Source organism: Tachysurus vachellii, chromosome 19, assembly GCF_030014155.1.
Source record: "Tachysurus vachellii isolate PV-2020 chromosome 19, HZAU_Pvac_v1, whole genome shotgun sequence".
NCBI classification, from domain to species: domain Eukaryota; kingdom Metazoa; phylum Chordata; class Actinopteri; order Siluriformes; family Bagridae; genus Tachysurus; species Tachysurus vachellii.
In genome coordinates, this window is record NC_083478.1 from 10,755,001 (window position 1) to 10,774,557 (window position 19,557).

Consider the following 19,557-nt stretch of genomic DNA (forward strand, 5'->3'; position numbering starts at 1 on the left):
AGCGTCAATTGGAATTGATTTTATCTTTCAGTCTCTTGAAGAATAATATAAGCATTTTACACTAAATGATCTGAATCATTTCTTTTTTTTTTCAATAAAATGTGCGGTTAATTATTTAGCAATGGTTGTGTCTATGATTATACAGTGATTATTCATTAGAGTGGGGCGAGCGCTAAAGGAAGTGTCCAGCTCACTATGAGTCTTGTCTGAGATCGAGCTGCATGGAGAACATTTCAGAGGGTGAGAGTATCTATTGCTCCGGTAAATGTGGCACTATTATTGTAAGGTTAAGCGCTTTAGCTTGGGAAATTTCAGCAGAACATAAATATGAATAACAATGTTGTGAGACATTTGCCCATATTGAGCTTTTATGAGCTTTTCAGCATTGTGTAAGAACACATTAGTGCTTTGGAACTTGAGAAATGAGTCACATGAGACAGTGTTTATGTGTCCATATGGAACATTCCTTTCCCACTTAAATGGAGGAGTGTTTGAGGCGATTAAGGTGTCAGTGGCACGCTGAGCTGAAAAACCTCTTTTAAATAGTTTAAAGAGGTGGAGAATGTGTGTGTGTGTGTGTGTGTGTGTGTGTGTGTGTGTGTGTGTGTGTGTGTGTGTGTGTGTGTGTTAAATGTAGGTGCTGGATCAGTATCAGGTGTTGGCAGGTGTCTGGGAGTTGGTTTCATACTTCATAAGCAATGTTTCTTCTCAAACACTAAAACATGGAAAATATTGTCATAAAAAAACATAACTTCTTTTAAAAAGCTCAGCAATAGGCAGTAGACTAACTGGGAAAAATCATTTGTATTCCATTTCTTTTCATGAAATTTTTTTCTTGATTATTATTCATTTCTAATTAACCATGAAAACAAAACAGTTATAAATACAGAAACTGGCCTCTAAAGCAACATCTATAAAACGTTTTCTGTGTACGTTAATGATGCTCCTGCACCACGATATCCATCTATAGTAGGAGCAAATTGGCTTTAATAATACATTTATAATTTAGACTCATTGAATACTGTATGCAACTGTTCTTTTGTGCTGTGGTGTTTTTGTTATGCTTGTATGCTTCTGCAGACATTCAGTGCTCAGTCAGATCAGCAAATTCGATTTTGGATGTCTATCACTCAACGTTATTACCATACTGACGCTTCAGTGTTATATAGTCTTTTTAAATGGAAGGCGACACAGTGCAGAAGTGCAATGGATAGTGTCAGTGTGGGCTTCCTCTTTGTTCTCTGGTTTCCTTCCAGGTCTTAAAAACATGCTGCCTGGTGGACTGACTCATGTCCAGTGGTCCTGCAATAGGATGTGATCCACCTCAAACAAAGCAAATTAGTTAACGAAAATAAATGAATGTGAAAGATCAAAGCAAGGTTTAGACCTAATTAGTAGTTTATGTTAAAAAAAGGTTTAAATTCCATCCATTTTCTATATCAAGTCACCCATACACAATGTCTATGAGAATCTGGAGTCTATCCTAGGGGATAAGGCAGGGGTGTTAACTTATTTCAGGGCAAATCACACACACACACACACACACACACACACACGGCAGATGGAATCAAACCCCCAACCCCCAAGGTGCAGGGCAAATGTGCTAAGCAGTAATCCATTATGCCCCTTCAGGTTTAAATGATTTTTAAAAATCAGATATAAAATCAGAAAGAGCTCTGCAGGAGAGAGCACGCTGGTTGGAATTGCCTGATTTGGTCCTATTTTACAAAAAAGTCTTGCATCAATAACCAAGCAGAAGCTCTGAACTTTCCCTACAGAGAAATGGGTCTTTGAGGTTAAAACACATACTGTAGCTATGTTTTTCTTCTATGATCATAATGATGCCACTTCACTCTAACATCACTTTGTACAAAATAACATTCTATTTCAGCATCTATGTTTGTATTTGAGACTCGACTGTGTGGTGGGATCAAACCCTGTCTATACCTTCCACGGGATCGATACCGTTCAATGTACTGAGACGTGCATGTTGTAAAGCCCTAAAGCAGAAGAAAGGCTGAAAAGGAAAAAAAAACAGAAAATCAATTGATACCAATAGCACAAATCGCTCACATCTGCTGTGCTGTCAGCTGGCTCAGGCAGTTAAGTGCTACATTTATGTACTATTATGATCATTGTGTCCTGTCACCTTCATGCCTTAGAATATCAGCACTCGGAAAATACCGATTGTGTGTGCGTGTGTGTGTGTGTGTAGTAATAGTAATAGTATTTGGTGCTTTCAGGTTTGGCAGGTCATGAATTATTACTGGTTGGCCATTTAATCGAAACTATTGGTGTGACCAAAATGATCTCTCAAATTATGAATAGCGGATACAGAACGCTTCCTTGTATTCGAGTCAAAGATTTTCCTCAAGCATTCTAAACAGTTACTGAAATCCATATATTTGAATTAGAATTTCCAGCAGGATAAAGAGAATTCCTGGTACAGCTTACATAAGTGCAGATTTCATTACAATCCCACATGAGGTTCAGCGGTTCAGCGCTAATAGATTCAGGGCAAAGAATCTGTGTTGGACATAACAGATGAATATGTTATTAATATTGCAACAATATACCTCATGGAAATCATCAACAGGAGGAGAGTAGCAGGTCTCTGTGTTACTATAACTGAAAATATTGATTCAATTTTCTCCCTGAAATGATTGTTATTCATCTTGTATCATGTTTCAGTTTTATTCCTAGTAGTATCTCAATGGATGGATGCATTTCATGTTGAATTCATCCAGTAATGAACTGACATGGATTTGACTGCAGTTTAGACTTTAGTTTTTAAAGTCTAAACTGCATCTTTTATCAATGCTCTGTGACAAAACCAGGATTTTGAAATTTAATTTCATTTGGTATTATTTGTTATAAATACGGTCACATTCTAAGGTCCATCTGCTACAGATGTATTTTTGGACAGTAATACAAATAGGCACAAGACTGTTTGCTTGTTTTAAATTCAGCCGGTGGTGCGCATGCTGTGGCAGCTTGGAGGGCTTGCAGAACTGCTTTTTCTACCTGCTGGGATCAGAATAGATAATTATGTATGTGCCTGAATTTGATGAAGAGCAGAGAGACAGAAAGACTGAGAGAGAGAGACAGAGTGAGTAGGTGATGAGGGGAGCAGCTCTGTCCACAGATGTTCCACCGGCTGTTCGCCCCCTCCGAGTCTCAGACGGACCGGCAACAGCGGGTGAATCACGGCAAATTCATGGGACTTTATTCAGCGTGGACTGCAGAATCCGGACAAAGCAGATGATGTTTGTCATGCATACATAAGCAGCATGTTTTGCTGTCAGAATACGGACTCGCCAGATACCGAAAGTAACCACACTTTACCTACTGTACACTAATCTATAAAGACAGCGCACCCCTGGAGGCAACCCTGCAGGAAGTAAAAGCTTTCACTGAAATGCTATTGAGAGAGCAGAATAAATTTCCTGCATAATTAACAGCAAACTACATATAAACTGTATTTATTTCCTTGTGGTCAGATTTAAGGAGTTCAACTCAGCACAAAGAATTAAATACCATTTCTGGTTTTATGTTCATTATTCAGCAAATCTGTTTTGTTCCCTTGTTAGTGTTCTGTGAAGGCATTTAGAAATACCATTTTAGAATGTATTCAATAATGTATTCAGCGTTCATTATTTTCGTGGTCAGATTTTAGGGCACTGTTTTTGGATGTCAGATAAAAAAAAAGAGCAAACTATTTTCACTGCTTAAATATACTGCAATATAGTTTTTCCTACTTAGCATGTAGCTGATGAGAGAGCAAGCCTTCCAGGATGGTAATCACATTAAAGGCTTCACTGACATGATCGTTAGTGACTGTGTAAATCAGTAGAGGGCTCTGTAGCATTACTGAAGAGCACCTTGATCAATATGTCTCTGTCTTTAACCAGGCTTTTTTTTTTTTTAAAGCGATGGCTCTCTGATGATCTCTAGATGATCCATAGTCATGGTACTTTGGATAGGTTGCTAGACATTTGCCATTAAACAAAGCAGTTTGTAATCCTTTGGGCAAACTGTTCAATGTGAGGTGAAGTGCAATTGCAGTGAACTGCAGTTTTTTGTTCCTTCCATCCATCCAACTCACCTGCTGTGTTGAAACTGTATGTCTCGTGAGTTGCATTTTAGCTAAATCTGCAGCGCTCTGTTCGTACATGGAATGGAACTCATTTCTGAGCCAGAAAGATGTCAAATTTGAAGAAACTCCACTTTCAGAACAAATGGTTCTTCTGGGGTTGTTAAGATGGTTTATGGCTCTAAATCAGGTCTATGCAGAAACATGTCTGAAAGAAAACTCCTATGATTTTGGGTTTTAAGTAGAACCTGCAGAAAGGGTTCCTCCAGAGGGACAAACTGAAGAATACCTTTTTCTTCTTTTTTTTCTTTTTTCTTTTACTTTTTTCTTCTTTTTGCGAATAGGAATGGGAAATATGTGTCTTTCCAGTTTTTCTAATTCTAGTTTTTCTATTCTGTTTGGATGAAGAAAATATAACAGTAATTTACATGCACTGTAATTTCCTATACATATAATTTATTTTGTACATGCACACAATGCCATACCGGGAGCTCCGTTCTAATTTTATATCGCAATAAGCCACACAGCTCCACAAACCCTTTTCTGCATGTTATTACTGTGGAACTTGTAAATGAAACACAGCCCTGTTATTTTAATTCATCTTAAAGCATTAGCTGAGCACTAAACAGAGATTGAAGGCGTGTTCGCGCTGCCCATTGTGTTTGCTACAAAACATCTCTGACAGAATCAGGGCCCCGGCTGAGGCGCCACATCTTACTCGCTCTTGTGTGTATTAAATATATCAGAGGAGTGAAAGCAGCAGAAGAGGCTCTCTCGTTTCTTTCTTCATGAAGCATTGCTGCTTGTGTGCCCACACTGAAAGCAAACACAGAAATGGAGGGTTTTTTTTTTCATCTCTGGCAAAACAAAGGTTATATGCCTGCATGCACTCTGGCACACTGTGACAGCTTAATAGTCTTACATAACCCAGGTCCTGAAGGTACATTATTCTATCAGAGAGCCTGACATCCATCTCTGCCTCATCCATCCATCCTTTCTGACAGAGGCGTCTCCCTGCAGGAACAATGGCACCAGCGTACACTTCTGACCCTCGGCTCTTCTCCATCTGCTGCGTGCTACTTTCTCTTTCTGTCTCTTTTTCTTGCTCTGTCAAACTCCCTGTCTTTCCCCCTCTTTCTCGGTGTCTATGAATACTAATCCGATCTAATGTCACCTGCTTTCACCTCCTGAGAAACTGAATCACAGCGCCATCAATTTGAATCCTCATTCTTTGATCTGTGGTTCATTTGTAATTATGTTAAATTTAGCGGAGCTGTATCTTAGTCACTCGCTCTAAAAAGTTTGTAGGTGACAAGATTTAATTATTAGATATTACTATGGTATAATGCTACATTTTTTTAACATATATTTTTTTTAGTATATTGTTTACTGCCCAATAATCTATTTATTTATTTAAGTAATAAGTTCTATGTATTGAAGTTAATTGTGCGGTGTCTTGAAGGGAAAAAAAGCAATTTAATTTAATGGTAAATAGTATAAAATCTACAGAATTTGACTTTGTGCACACACTTTTTTATTACTAGCTTCAGAATCTTATTATTCTACATTGATTTCTTGAATTCTGCAAATATAAAACAGATATCTATTCATTCATTCATTCATTCATTCATTCATCTTTGTAACTGCTTTATCCCAGACAGTGTCAGAGCATATGCCTGGAACCCTGGGTACGAGGCATCCAAATTAAACACCACACATTTGCACACTCATTCACACATAGGGGCACATTAGTAGTCCAACCACCTACAGGCTAGGTAGAATAAACCTAAGAAAACATGAATAAGCACACTGACATCCAACCAGGAACTTTAGATCTGTGAGTCAACAATGCTACCTGCTGCACCACCCACCATCAGCTACGTTTTCAACCTTTCTAAGTTCTCCCACACCACCCAAGTGCTACGATTCCTCCACTGGCTTCCTTAAGCTGCGCTCGTCAGATTTAGAATACCGATGCTTGCCTACACAGCCCAAAACAGAGCAGTACCCTCTTACCTCAAAGCTGGTATAACACAAAGTACACTGCACCATGTTATCTCAGATCCTCCAGCACTGCTCTACTGGTCCTACCATCTCTCAGGAAGGTAGGCATCAAGACTCTTCTCTGTTCTGAGAGACTCTTTACTCTTCTTTCTCTAGATGTCCAAAGAGCTGATACACTGGCTGCTTCAAACAACTTCTAAAGATCTACCTCTTCCTGGAACACTTTAAAAAATCTAGTTTTCTGTGCTGTCTTTTTTTTTTTGCTCTTCTGGCTGCCAACAGAGTTTTTAGACTCATGCTATTATAATCCGTGACCCAGTGAACCAAAATCAGGATGTCTTCATTGCTAGATATTTCAAAGCACTTTTATAGTTAGATCTGGATAATGATGTCTGACAAAAATGTCAATTTATATGCCATACATGTACATTTAAATCTGTTCAAGATTAAGATTTATATAGTTTATCCTTGTATGACTTGTTTTAGGGCTACACAAATCTCCCAGCTTGTGAAACTCTGAGAAATTGTATTTCCTTATTTCCTTTTAATAACAATCATCCCACCGACCCAAAATATCTCACCGATTTATGAAATGGACTCATTTGGCGTACTGTATGGTGACAGAACCACATCAGTAAACTGGTGACTTTTCCCATGTTGGATGATTTGGTGCCCTATAATCGAAACAACAACAACAAAAAAAAAAGAGAAGCAGTCATGCATAGCCAAATAATCTTTTTTTTTTTTTAGAGTTTTTAATGGAGTTGTAAATGTGTTTGTTTGGGGAAACAAATGTAGACAGCTCCAGAATTAGAAAGCGTGCAGCCAGAGCAGAGCGTTCGGTTAGAGCATGCATCGTCTAACTTTAAAATCCTCCAGCTCTCTCTGAATGGAAATGCATCATATGATTTCTTGGGTGAAAAAATGGTGCTCCTATGATTTATGGATTACAGTGACTGCACTTTGAATCACATAGTGGTGCAGCAGCCAGGTTCTACCAGGAGTGAGTCTTATCCAGAATAGCAATGGATTCTTGAGTTTCAGGAAAGAATACAAATGGTGTGTCAGTCAGCTTTTCTGAGCTAAATTCAGCATGAAAGTACACGAAACATATGATAAGTCATAAATGGTTTCTGTTGAAGGAATGGAATCTGTCGAAGTTAAATTTAGTCTAATCTAATATAGGAGAACTAAATATATATACTGTATACGAGCTGATCTGAGAAATCCTGAATTTGGCAAAAGTGACATTCCAGTCTTATATTTCTATAGTTACTTTATTTAAGTGAAATCATACTATTATTTTGAAACATTGTTGATTAAACCTGAAAAATAAAATATTGTTTTTGTTATTTTGCTGCACAATTAGGTAAAAGTAGTCTTGCCAATTCTAACCAACTAGCAAACCTTCTCTATTACTCGAGAGGGTGATTTAGACACATGCTTCGTCCAGCACATGAAGACAACCTCTACGTTTGCTGCCCTATTCTGCATACATGGCCTCACATATATGACCTCTTGACTGGCATTTCCACTTCCGAAGCATCGCTAATTTTGCTTTCTTGACTCTTGACCTTTCATGATTGTAGCATTGTTGTGTCATAATTTCTTCTGTAGCTTTATTTGGGACCATAACCGCCCTCGACCCACCGCCGCCCTTTTAGTTTGACAACTTTAATGTATATAACCTGAGAAATATGATTTAATGTAACCATAGCCTTAACCGTAAATGAGAATTTTTAATTACTTCTCAAACTAAAATAAAAAATGCATACAAACCCTAAAATAGAACAACGTACACCAGTGCTGAACCTTACACCTGCGCATTCTTTCTGACTTTTCAGCTCCTTCCCACATCTGTGGGTGTAAAATTTTGTGTTGCCTTCTTGGAGCCAAACTTCTTTCCCCACTGGATTTGATGAATAATGCAGAGTGCGTAACACAAATGTGTTCATGTGTAATTGTTTAAACAGCACGAATAATTGAAAACCGTACAGGTCGCGGTTGGGAAAATGGATTTTGGTTGCCTACAGCTTAAATGATTATTCTGCACTCAGCCCTCCCACACTGGCTTCTTCTCAGCCCTCTACCTTCCTATAGAATCTCAGAACATTAATAAACATGCAACGTGGAGTCGCTGTGTTTGGGGGTGACTCCACCCTTCTATCCCTGCAGCAGAACCTCTAGCAAAGTGCAGTAATTGTTTAGCATGCTTAAGTGCTATTAGCAAACAGGGTGGTAATCAATCAGAAAGCTTGCCATACCACTAATAGGAGTAATCGCAGCTTTAGTGAGAAGGAAATTTTAGTGGAAATTGAGTTGTTTTAACATAAATGGGAATGACACAGGAATTCAGTGTGAATTTGCTACAGGACGACCGTTTATTGCTTCTCATATTTTGCATGTCAAATTTTGAGAAATCTCTTTGAAGAGTGTAAAGAGTCTGATAATGCTTCACTTTATAAAAATGCTTTTGTCGTTCTTCTCTTCATTTTCGATTTGTATAGATGGTGAGTGCTATCGTGTTTTCCTGCCTGCTTTTTTTTTTGCTTTGGTAAAAGTGAAAAAAAGGACAAAAACTTTTAAGTGTTAAAGCTCACCACTGTCTCCCCACCGATAATAAACCCTTATTTCCTACCATGCAGTATGAAATATAAGTGTTTATTCTTCACCACATGGAAAGACACTTCAAATGAAGAAAGAGGGAAGGCAAGATGGTGTTGTGAGAGATGTGAGAGAGGTGCTGCAGATATTCTGCTCTACTGAGTTTTACCAGAGTGACAGAAAGACACAGTGAAGCTTTTCAGAGAGAACTTTCCCTTCAGACAAGCTCAAGGGGGCAAAACATGCCACGGTCCGCAAGACCAATTTATATTTGAGTAATTAAATTCAGAACTAGGTTTACTGAAAGATACTGAAAGTAGATACCAGGGTTATTTTTGTCATTTGCATTTACAAATTTGTACAGGTTTAATGTTTATGTAGGTCACAACATCTGAAAAATTGAATTACAAATGAACACAAACAAATGAATATGAATATCTTTTAGCTCCAATATATGGACTTAACAAGTCATGTTACGCAGTCCAGCTCCAACTGCATGTACAGTCATCTCAGTAATGCAAATAAGCAGAGCTACAACTGAGCTAGGCTTGAATTAAGACATATTATTTTTTTTTTCTTCATGCCCTGGGCTGCATGAGCACTAATCTTTGTAATGAGAGTTAAATTGGCCCAGTGTGATTCAGGCCTCATTGTGCAGGAGAGAATGCAGGAAACTAAAACACTAACAAAACCATACAGCCTGTCTCTAAGGCTTTGTCAGGGAGAGATTTAAAGCTTATGAATGTGCATGCTTAAACATAGCCATTAATGACACTGACATGGTGTTTCCTCTTGGACAGTATTGAGATTATATATAAGTGCAAACCTGTCAGTTTTGCCATTTTTAAAATGTCTTTTTCCACTTATGCCACTTATGACTTGGTCACTCAGACAGGCATTTAAATGACTAATTACCATTACAACTAAATTAGACTATTTCGTTTAGAAGTTCAAGTTCATTGCTCAAAGTGCTTTCATTATAAAAGCACAAGAACCAAGAGTATGCCAAATTAAATAACAAAAGCAAAAGAAATATATATATATATATATATATATATATATATATATATATATATATATATATATATATATATATATATATATATATAAGGTCTAATAAAAAAATATTTTTTAGATTTAAAAAGAGTTATTGAGAAAGCATATATATATATATATATATATATATATATATATATATATATATATATATATATATATATATATACATATATGTACATAAGGCTAAGAAAAACATCTTTCAGTTGAACTTTTGGTATAACAGTTGGTCAGCCTTTATCTGAGCAAAGTGGACTGTAGTGTTTAAAACGGCACTGAACTTTTCAGAGCTACAAATGTCATGAGCAGGACATTGTTGTCAAAGTGGGACTTAATAGGCAGCCACTTTAGCTTGAATAAAACCATAGCAACCTGCTTTTTTTCTTAGTAAGGATACGGTCTGATGCATTCTGAACTTCCTGAAGCTTCCTTAATATGGCAGCAGGGTAGTGACTATCATATAATATAATATAATATAAATATAATATATATCAAATATAATCCTATATTCCAGGATTAGACATTAGTTTCTCAGTGTCAATGTAGGGTTAGGATTTTCTTGCTTTGGATATATTTATCTCAGATCTGTTTCTGAATAATATTATAATATAATCAGATTGTTGTCCTCTATTTGTATTGTTACGCTACTATGGCATGATCCTGGATCATTTTGTTGTGAAAATCACCTGGATACATTTCAGAAGTAATTGCCATTACTTAGACCTTCGACTTTATTATATAAAACTCTACACTGTCAAAAAGACCCATGGAAATTAAAGGCAGAATTTTCACTTAAGTAACAAAAAGTAATGCTCAAATAGATTTTTGTTAAACATACTAAGCATGTGGACTCACCAAAATATGGGCCTTTCCCAAAATGTTGCTGATAAGTTGCTGGAAGCAAACAATTATATAGAATGTCACTGTATACGGTGGAATTACATCTTTCCCTGGGCTGGGAGTAGAAGGCCCAAACCTTTTTAGCATAACAATGCCCCTGTGCACAAAGTACGCTCCATAAAAACATGGTGTGCTGAGGCTACGTGAAAAACCTCAAGTGGATGGACTGGGACGCCAGCTGTGCACCAACATGTGTGCCTGTCCTCACAAACGCTCATGAAGCTGAATGGACAAAACCAGTCACAGCACCGTCTAAAATGTAACAGAAAGGCTTCTCAGAGGAGTGGAGGTTATTATAACATTAAAGGGAGACTAACTCTGGAATAGGAAGATTAACAAACATATATGCATGTGATGGTCAAGTGTCTTTTGACCAGCATATTTAAACACTAACTTGGTCCAAAAGGTGGGCAATGACGTGAATTAACGCACCATTGAAGAAATCTGTACAGTTTTAGTGGAGATTAGTACTTCATGCTGTGCGTCAGCAACACGGCAGAGCCCATATTCCAGATAAATGCTCATGTACACACATTTGTGCTGTTTGTGTGCTGAAGCGTTCTTAGTTGTACTCAATTTCATTTGCATATCTGAATTTTTTTAGCAGCAAGCACCGTCAAACTACATGAAGAAAAAAGTCGCTGTACAGTGCAGAGCAATGCTCTTTGAAGGAGCGCTGAGTGTAACTGAGACAAAGACAGCATCCACTCAAATTACTCTGTTTTGTGGTATGTTTTTCAGGATGTTGGGTAAAACAGTAGACTTAACGGTTATAGCAGGCTTAGCTGGCTCAACAATCCAAGACCTTTTTTATTTTTGAAAGAATTTAAGTACCAGTGGATTCAGCTCACCTCAGCTTTGAATAATACATGGTGTATGTGCTTCAGTCTGGCTCTACCTACCAGAGAAAATTGAGTTAGCCCTTTCGGCTAGCTCTCATGTCTCAATTACGAACGTACGTGGGCCGAAGCCCTCACCATATAATTGTCTTTGTTTGAAACACATCTCTAAAATGTTAAGTGGAAAATTGTTTGGCTTGTTTAACATATGAGGAGGCCTCTCTGCCGGCCCCTTCATAACCTCAGTGAGGTAGTAAAGCTCTCCTAATTACTGTAGACTGCTGTGGAAGACAGCATGTGGAAGAAGATGCATGTCTGCATCCAACAGGGTTTCTAACATAGTCTTATATACAGGAGGGTGGAATAAAAGATCGCAGTCAGCAATTTATTAACGGTATAAAATCCTACAAAATTTCATATCTGATCTCATTGTAATTGTAGAAATCAGTGTGCTATTCTTTTACACTGCATGACTGAAGCTTGGCTAGCCAATTAGAGATGTCTGTTAGCTTATGTTTAAAGAAGAAACCAGTTACTGTGTTCAGTATGTTCTGTGAGAAACAGTTTGAAAATATGCATTGGCTCCTAACTAGTGGGCGGAAATTGGCAACGGTATAAGTGGAAAACAATGACTTTAAAAACTCAGTGAGCTTTACATATATAAATATATCTAAAATAGATAATATACAAAAAAGATAGATTTTGACAGATAGAAAGTTCAGAACCTCATGAATTAATCGCACTGTGCAATTCTGTGATCTTTAGGCTCTTCCCTCACCTTCATCATTATAAATAAAGACAGTATGCTTGTATGCTTCGTTATTTAAACTTGTACTTTAAAACAGTTTCCCTATATGGCCAAAAGTGTGTAGACACTATGTAGATTTTTATGTAGATGTTTATTTTATACAATCAATTTTGCCAGGCAATTTTGAAGGGTGCCAGCAACTACAATGGTTTTATATACTGTATACTGCCGGTTTAACAGCTCACCTAAATTTAAACCAATCATCTAGTTTTGGTGAACCTGGGTCAGTTCAATTCAGTTTAATTTGTACAATGCCTTTAACAATGCACATTATCACAAGGCAGCTTTACAGAAATATATATACATTTAGAATATAAATTATAAATGATAAATTTGGAATTTATCTCCAATAGGCACATCAGAGGCAACTGTGGCAAGGAAAAAGTCTCCTTAGACCTTATTAGGAAGAAACCTTACGAGAAATCAGACTCAAAAGGGAACTCATCCTTATCTGGGTGACAGTGAATAGCTCAATCATAAATTATTCTCTTTTGTAACTGTGTACTATTTGGCCAGAAGTGCAAATGTAACCAGGAATTTCATTTTAGTTTTAACATGAAGTCTATTTTGTTAACGTTTTGCATGTCGTATGTTCTGAGATGCTTTTCTGCTCACCACAGTTGTATAGAGAGCCTATTTGAGTGAGGCTTCCTGTCAGCAGAAACAGGTCTGGCTATTCTCGTTCTCGAGTTATGTCATCAACAAGATGTTTCTGCCTGCAGAACCTTTTTTGATTTTTTTTCACCATTCTGTGTAAATTCTGGAGACAGTTGTGTGTGAAAATCCCAGGAGTTTCTGAAATACTCAAACCAGCTTGTCTGGCATCAACAACCACACTATGGTCTAAGACATTGAGGTCAAATTTACGATGTGATCATTAACTTTATCTCTTGAACTCTATTAGCTTTATTTCGTGCACTCTGCTGCTGTCTTATTGGCTGATTGGATAACTGCATGAATGCTAGTAAAGTGGCTAATGTGTGTACATTGAAGTGTTGAACAAATCAGTTTTACATTGATTTCAATTAATCAGAACTGGCAAAATGTCTCCAAGATTATATCAAATGTTAAGTCGCCTTAAAATACTTCTGCTAGTGTTATTATTTCAGTATAACATGGATGTCTGAAACACTGTGATCGAGCATTTGTAGTCCCTTATTTCTTTTACTTTCATCCTTTTACTTTAACTTTATTTGACCCTCACATATGGGAGGAGGAATTGTAGTTAGATGGCATAAGCACAGGATGCATCATGCTGCCCAAACAAAGCCTGCATGTTATTTCCACATTGGCACAGCTTTTCTTAAGGCCCTTCAGCACAGGTTGAATATGATTTCATGTCCTAGATCAGTTCCACTCTCTGCAGCTTGTGCTGCATCCTTTCTCTGAATGTGACAGACTTACTGGTTTTGAGGGCGCACATACTGACGGGGTCGAAATATTCCCTCGCTCGCTGACTCTGCTCTGTTGTGCCTCGCACTCTCCAACTCACCAACTCACCAGCCCAGTCCCTTCTCTTCTCCTTGCACATCTCCTGTCTCCTTCTCTCTCTTTATATTTTTTCATATTGCTTGCATTCATCCAAACTCAGCACAGGCTCACACTGCATTCGGAGACGATCTGCATTTTCTATTTGATTTTTCTTTTTAAAACAGGACACCCTGAGCAAACTGGTTTTCCACACCATGCGTGGATGGCAGTGCTCTGGAGCATGTAAGGTTTTCCATAACCCTCCTGTCTGCTTTTGCGATCTTTGACTGGCTTCCTCAGACTCGCAACTGATATTTGCTTCACCCATGTGTAAACTCTGCACATTGTGAAAATAATAGCTGAATTAATTTGAAAGGCCAGTGCCTGAATTGAAATCTCTCGTGCTGTTGAAGAGACACTTTGTGATCATTAAAATGTGTCCACATACAAAAAAAAAACCAAAAGAAAAAAAAACAACAATACAACTTCATATTGTGTTATTGTTTAAAAAATAATTAATTATGACTATTACTCATAAAGAGTATTTAAATGGTCCATTATTATATCTGCCGTCCATCAGGCTGCAGGAATTAGGTGTTAAAATAGCATCTTACCTCCTTGAATGCCTGTAGCACTGCCTGTAATGTGACTCAACATAACTAGCACAAGTTCTTGTATTTTATATCTGCATTTATAGGAGAGCCCTGCGATGGGTTGGCACTCCGTCCAGGGTGAATCCTGCCTTGATGCCCGATGACGCCTGAGATAGGCACAGGCGCCCCGTGACCCGAGGTAGTTCGGATAAGCGGTAGAAGATGAATGAATGAATTATTTATAGGAGATTAAGCCTGAATGGTTTTGGCACGTTCTTACTGAATCAGACATTTTCTGCTTAATTAGATACAAAATGTATAATTGTTAAATTCGGTCTAGAAACTTGTAAATGTAAATGGACAGTCTGTAATTATTCTAGAACATGTGTTGGATGTGTGGGGCAAGCCCTCAAAACACTCCTGGTGTTCTTACACTTACAGCATCTTGATGTATATATATATATATATATATATATATATATATATATATATATATATATATATATATATATATATATATATATATATTACAGTCATATGCAAAGGTTTAGGAACCCCTGACAATTTCCATGATTTTCATTTATAAATATTTGGGTGTTTGGATCAGCAATTTCATTTTGATCTATCAAATAACTGAAGGACACAGTAATATTTCAGTAGTGAAATGAGGTTTATTTAATTAACAGGAAATGTGCAATATGCATCAAAACTAAATTAGACAGGTGCATAAATTTGGGCACCCCAACAGAGAAATCCCATCAATATTTTGTAGAGCCTTTTTTAGCCGAAATAACAGCCTCTAGACGCTTCCTATAGCCTGTAATGAGTGTCTGGATTCTGGATGAATGTATTTTGGACCATTCCTCCTTACAAAACAGCTCCAGTTCAGTTAAGTTTGATTGTTATCGAGCATGGACATGGATTCAAATCACCCCACAGATGTTCAATGATATTCAGGTCTGGGGTCTGGGATGGCCATTCCAGAACATTGTACTTGTTCCTCTGCATAAATGCCCGAGTAGTTTTTGAGCAGTGTTTTGGGTGGTTGTTTTGTTGAAATATCCAGCCCCGGCGTAACTTCAACTTTGTGCCTGATTCCTCAACATTATTCTCAAGAATCTGCTGATATTGAGTGGAATCCAACGCGACCCTCAACTTTAATCAGATTCCCAGTACCGGCACTGGCCACACAGCCCCACAGCATGATGGAACCTCCACCAAATTTTACTGTGGGTAGCAAGTGTTGTTCTTGTAATGCTGTGTTCTTTTGCCACCATGCATAACGCCCCTTGTTATGACCAAATATCTCAATCTTTGTTTCATCACTTCACAGCACCTTATTTCAAAATGAAGCTGGCTTGTCCAAATGTGCGTTTACATACCTCAAGCGACTCTGGCGTGTGTGCAGAAGAGCATCACTTCTTTCGCATCACTCTCCCGTACAGCTTCACCTTGTGCAAAGTGCGCTCTTTGGAGGTGGTCTGTGGGCTGTTTTTGACCGTTCTCACCATCCTTCGCCTTTGCCTCTCCAATATTTTATGTGGCCTGCCACTTCTGGCCTTAACAAGAACTGTGCCTGTGGTCTTCCATTTCCTCACTATGTTCCTCACAGTGGACACTGACAGCTTATACTGTATCTCTCCGATAACTTTTTGTAGCTTTACCCTAAACCATAATGTTGAACAATCTTTGTTTTCAGGTCATTTGAGAGTTGTTTTGAGGCCTCCATGTTGCCACTCTTCAGAGGAAAGTCAAAGAGAACACTCACTCTCACTCACTCACTCACTCACTCATTTTCTACCGCTTATCCGAACTACCTCGGGTCACGGGGAGCCTGTGCCTATCTCAGGCGTCATCGGGCATCAAGGCAGGATACACCCTGGACGGAGTGCCAACCCATCGCAGGGCACACACACACTCTCATTCACTCACACAATCACACACTATGGACAATTTTCCAGAGATGCCAATCAACCTACCATGCATGTCTTTGGACCGGGGGAGGAAACCGGAGTACCCGGAGGAAACCCCCGAGGCACGGGGAGAACATGCAAACTCCACACACACAAGGTGGAGGTGGGAATCGAACCCCCAACCCTGGAGGTGTGAGGCGACCGTGCTAACCACTAAGCCACCGTGCCCCCCTCAAAGAGAACAACAACTTGCAATTGGCCACCTTAAATACCTTTTCTCATGATTGGATGCACCTCTCTATGAAGTTTAAGACTTAATGAGCTCACCAAACCAATTGTGTGTTCCAGTTAATCAGTGCTAAGTAGTTACAGGTATTCAAATCAACAAAATGGCAAGGGTGCCCAAATTTATGCATCTGTCTAATTTCGTTTTGATGCATATTGCACATTTCCTGTTAATTAAATAAACCTCATTTCACTACTGAAATATTACTGTGTCCTTCAGTTATTTGATAGATCAAAATGAAATTGCTGATCCAAACACCCAAATATTTATAAATGAAAATCATGGAAATTGTCAGGGGTTCCTAACTCACTCACTCACTCACTCATTTTCTACCGCTTATCCGAACTACCTCGGGTCACGGGGAGCCTGTGCCTATCTCAGGCGTCATCGGGCATCAAGGCAGGATACACCCATCGCAGGGCACACACACACTCTCATTCACTCACACAATCACACACTATGGACAATTTTCCAGAGATGCCAATCAACCTACCATGCATGTCTTTGGACCGGGGGAGGAAACCGGAGTACCCAGAGGAAACCCCCGAGGCACGGGGAGAACATGCAAACTCCACACACACAAGGCGGAGGCGGGAATCAAACCCCGACCCTGGAGGTGTGAGGCGAACGTGCTAACCACTAAGCCACCGTGCCCCCCTTATTTTAAATTCACAGTTATATATGTTTTATGTTGCCTGATGTTTTTTCATCCAAAGCGACTGAGCAGCTGAGAGTTAAGGTTGTTGCTCAAGGACACAACAGTGGCAGTGGGGGTGCAGGGATTTGTTCAAAGCCTTAAGCACTGCTCCACCATCGCTCTTGTGTTGACTTGTGTGTACTCTGAGCGGTCGATTGATGAAGTAAATCTGCCAGTAAACTCTGTAGGTTACTGTTGCTGACTGTAGCTCATCTGTAGCTCTGCTTTGCCTTAGGGATTAAAATGAATACATTGATCAGAATGAACAGATAATGCATTTTAAATGGATACAAATATACAGTCACTATCTACTTTATACATGTATCCAACAGCCCATCATGTTAATGCTTGTGCATGCTTAAATGATTCAGATTGCACAGAGTGATTATATCTACAGAGTGATTCCTCTGCCCTTCTTGGCAACTTGAACCAATCTGGTCATTTTCCTCTGATGTCTCATATCAACGAGGAACACTTTCACCCACAAAACTGTCGCTCATTCAGTGTTTTTTGTTTTCTGCACCATTCTCTGTAAACTCTATATACCTTAGTGTGGGATAATCAGAAGATCAACAACAGCATTCTGATGTTTGATGTGCAGATTAACTTCAGCTCTTGACTTGTATCTGTATAATTTCTGCATTGTGTTGATTGGCTGCATGAATTTGCAGATATTCCTAATAAAGTGGACAGTAAGTCTAGATATGAAAAGGAGACATATTGTTTTGTTTTTATCTTTTTCCTACAAAGCTTGTTAGACAGTTATTAACAGGGCATCTGGCTGAGACTGTAATTGTGCATCAGGACCTGGATCCCATGAAACATAAAAAAAAATCATGCAATCAGGAGGAATTTACTTTCATACAGGAGAAGGTAGTATATATCATAAGCAGGTGCAAAGTAAAAAAAAAGAACTACACAAGCGGGATTTAAAATGCACACACTTCTATAGTTAAGACTAATTACTGTATGAACTTGAGTGATGTAGCTTAGTTTGAGGTACAAGCAGAATTCACAGACCATAACGACAGTACCATCATTTTCTCAGGAAACTCAGTATGAGATTCTTCACTCAGGCCAAAAGTCTCCTTAATAGAAATATGTCCAACATACAGTACAGATCCCTCAGGACTCCATAAAGACACTCTTGTCACTCTCCACATTGTACTGTACATGTAACATAGCTGTATATTAATATTTTTTCACACATTCTTGTACAAATAATTCCTATTTTTTCTTATTTCTTTTTCATTTCTTATATTTAAATGTACAGTCTAAGGAGGAGTGGTCCAGTTTTTTTATTTCTCTGCATGTTATATACTGTGTCTTCATTCGGGGCATTTTCCAGTGTTTTACAGTGTTTCTGTGAGCATAGTGAAAAGGGTCATATTTAATATATGCCATCAGCTGTCAGATTCCACAGTGCAACAGTTCCCAGTTCCTCCTACTTCATTCCATATACAGAATAATACACATGTAAAGGATATTGTACTTGTATGATATACAGTTGGTTTACTTTCTTATTCTCTACTTTTTGTGTTGCTATGTCAATTGAAGTGATTAATAAAGGTACATCTCTCTCTCTCTCTCTCTCTCTCTCTCTCTCTCTCTCTCTCTCTCTCATAATAATAATAATAATAATAATAATAATAATAATAATAATAATAAAGGCTTTCAGTTAAGGCTATGGCAGTAACCACACATGCTTTCTTTAATACTGCTGACATTAGATGAATATCTAAGAAAACCTGTCCATGACTATATTGGCATCATTTTAAGAAATCTTTTGAGACATAATCAAACTAAACCTTTACTTTATTAAAACCTAGTGAATGTCTTTATCTGGTAGTAAGAGATTTCAGCAAATTGCTCTCCAGACATATTAATTTGCACACAAATTCCTCATTCAAAATTGCCTTTCAAGTTTAATAAATCACATTGCTGATGCAGTCTGTTTGCATTGTCTGAGCCCTGTACAGTATTTGTACTTTCGTGTAGAAACTCCCCAAATGTTCACAAAGGAAATCATGCATAATGCAAAGGACATGATATTTTCCTCATTTAAAACAGAGACCATCGGCTCACTTACTTAATCGGCTTACATGTTTTTTAAAGGTGCTATTAAGTTTGCATGTGTTACTCTCACTCAGATCTCGGTAACACAGGGCCAGGATGCAGAGTAATCAGAATGTGATATCATTTATTATCCATTGGTTGGATTTTCCCTTGAGGTTAACAGTAATAGTCGGTGTGCTCTGTGGTTTGTGGAAGTTTTCTTGTAAAAGCTGCTGTCA

The 19,557-nt window shown here is 38.2% G+C and overlaps 1 protein-coding gene across 1 annotated transcript in view; it reads left to right on the forward strand.

The window, feature by feature from the left end:
• The window catches only part of tafa1a (TAFA chemokine like family member 1a), a 47,734-nt gene that overhangs the window by 2,215 nt on the left and 25,962 nt on the right, over positions 1-19,557 (forward strand). The window lies entirely within an intron of this gene.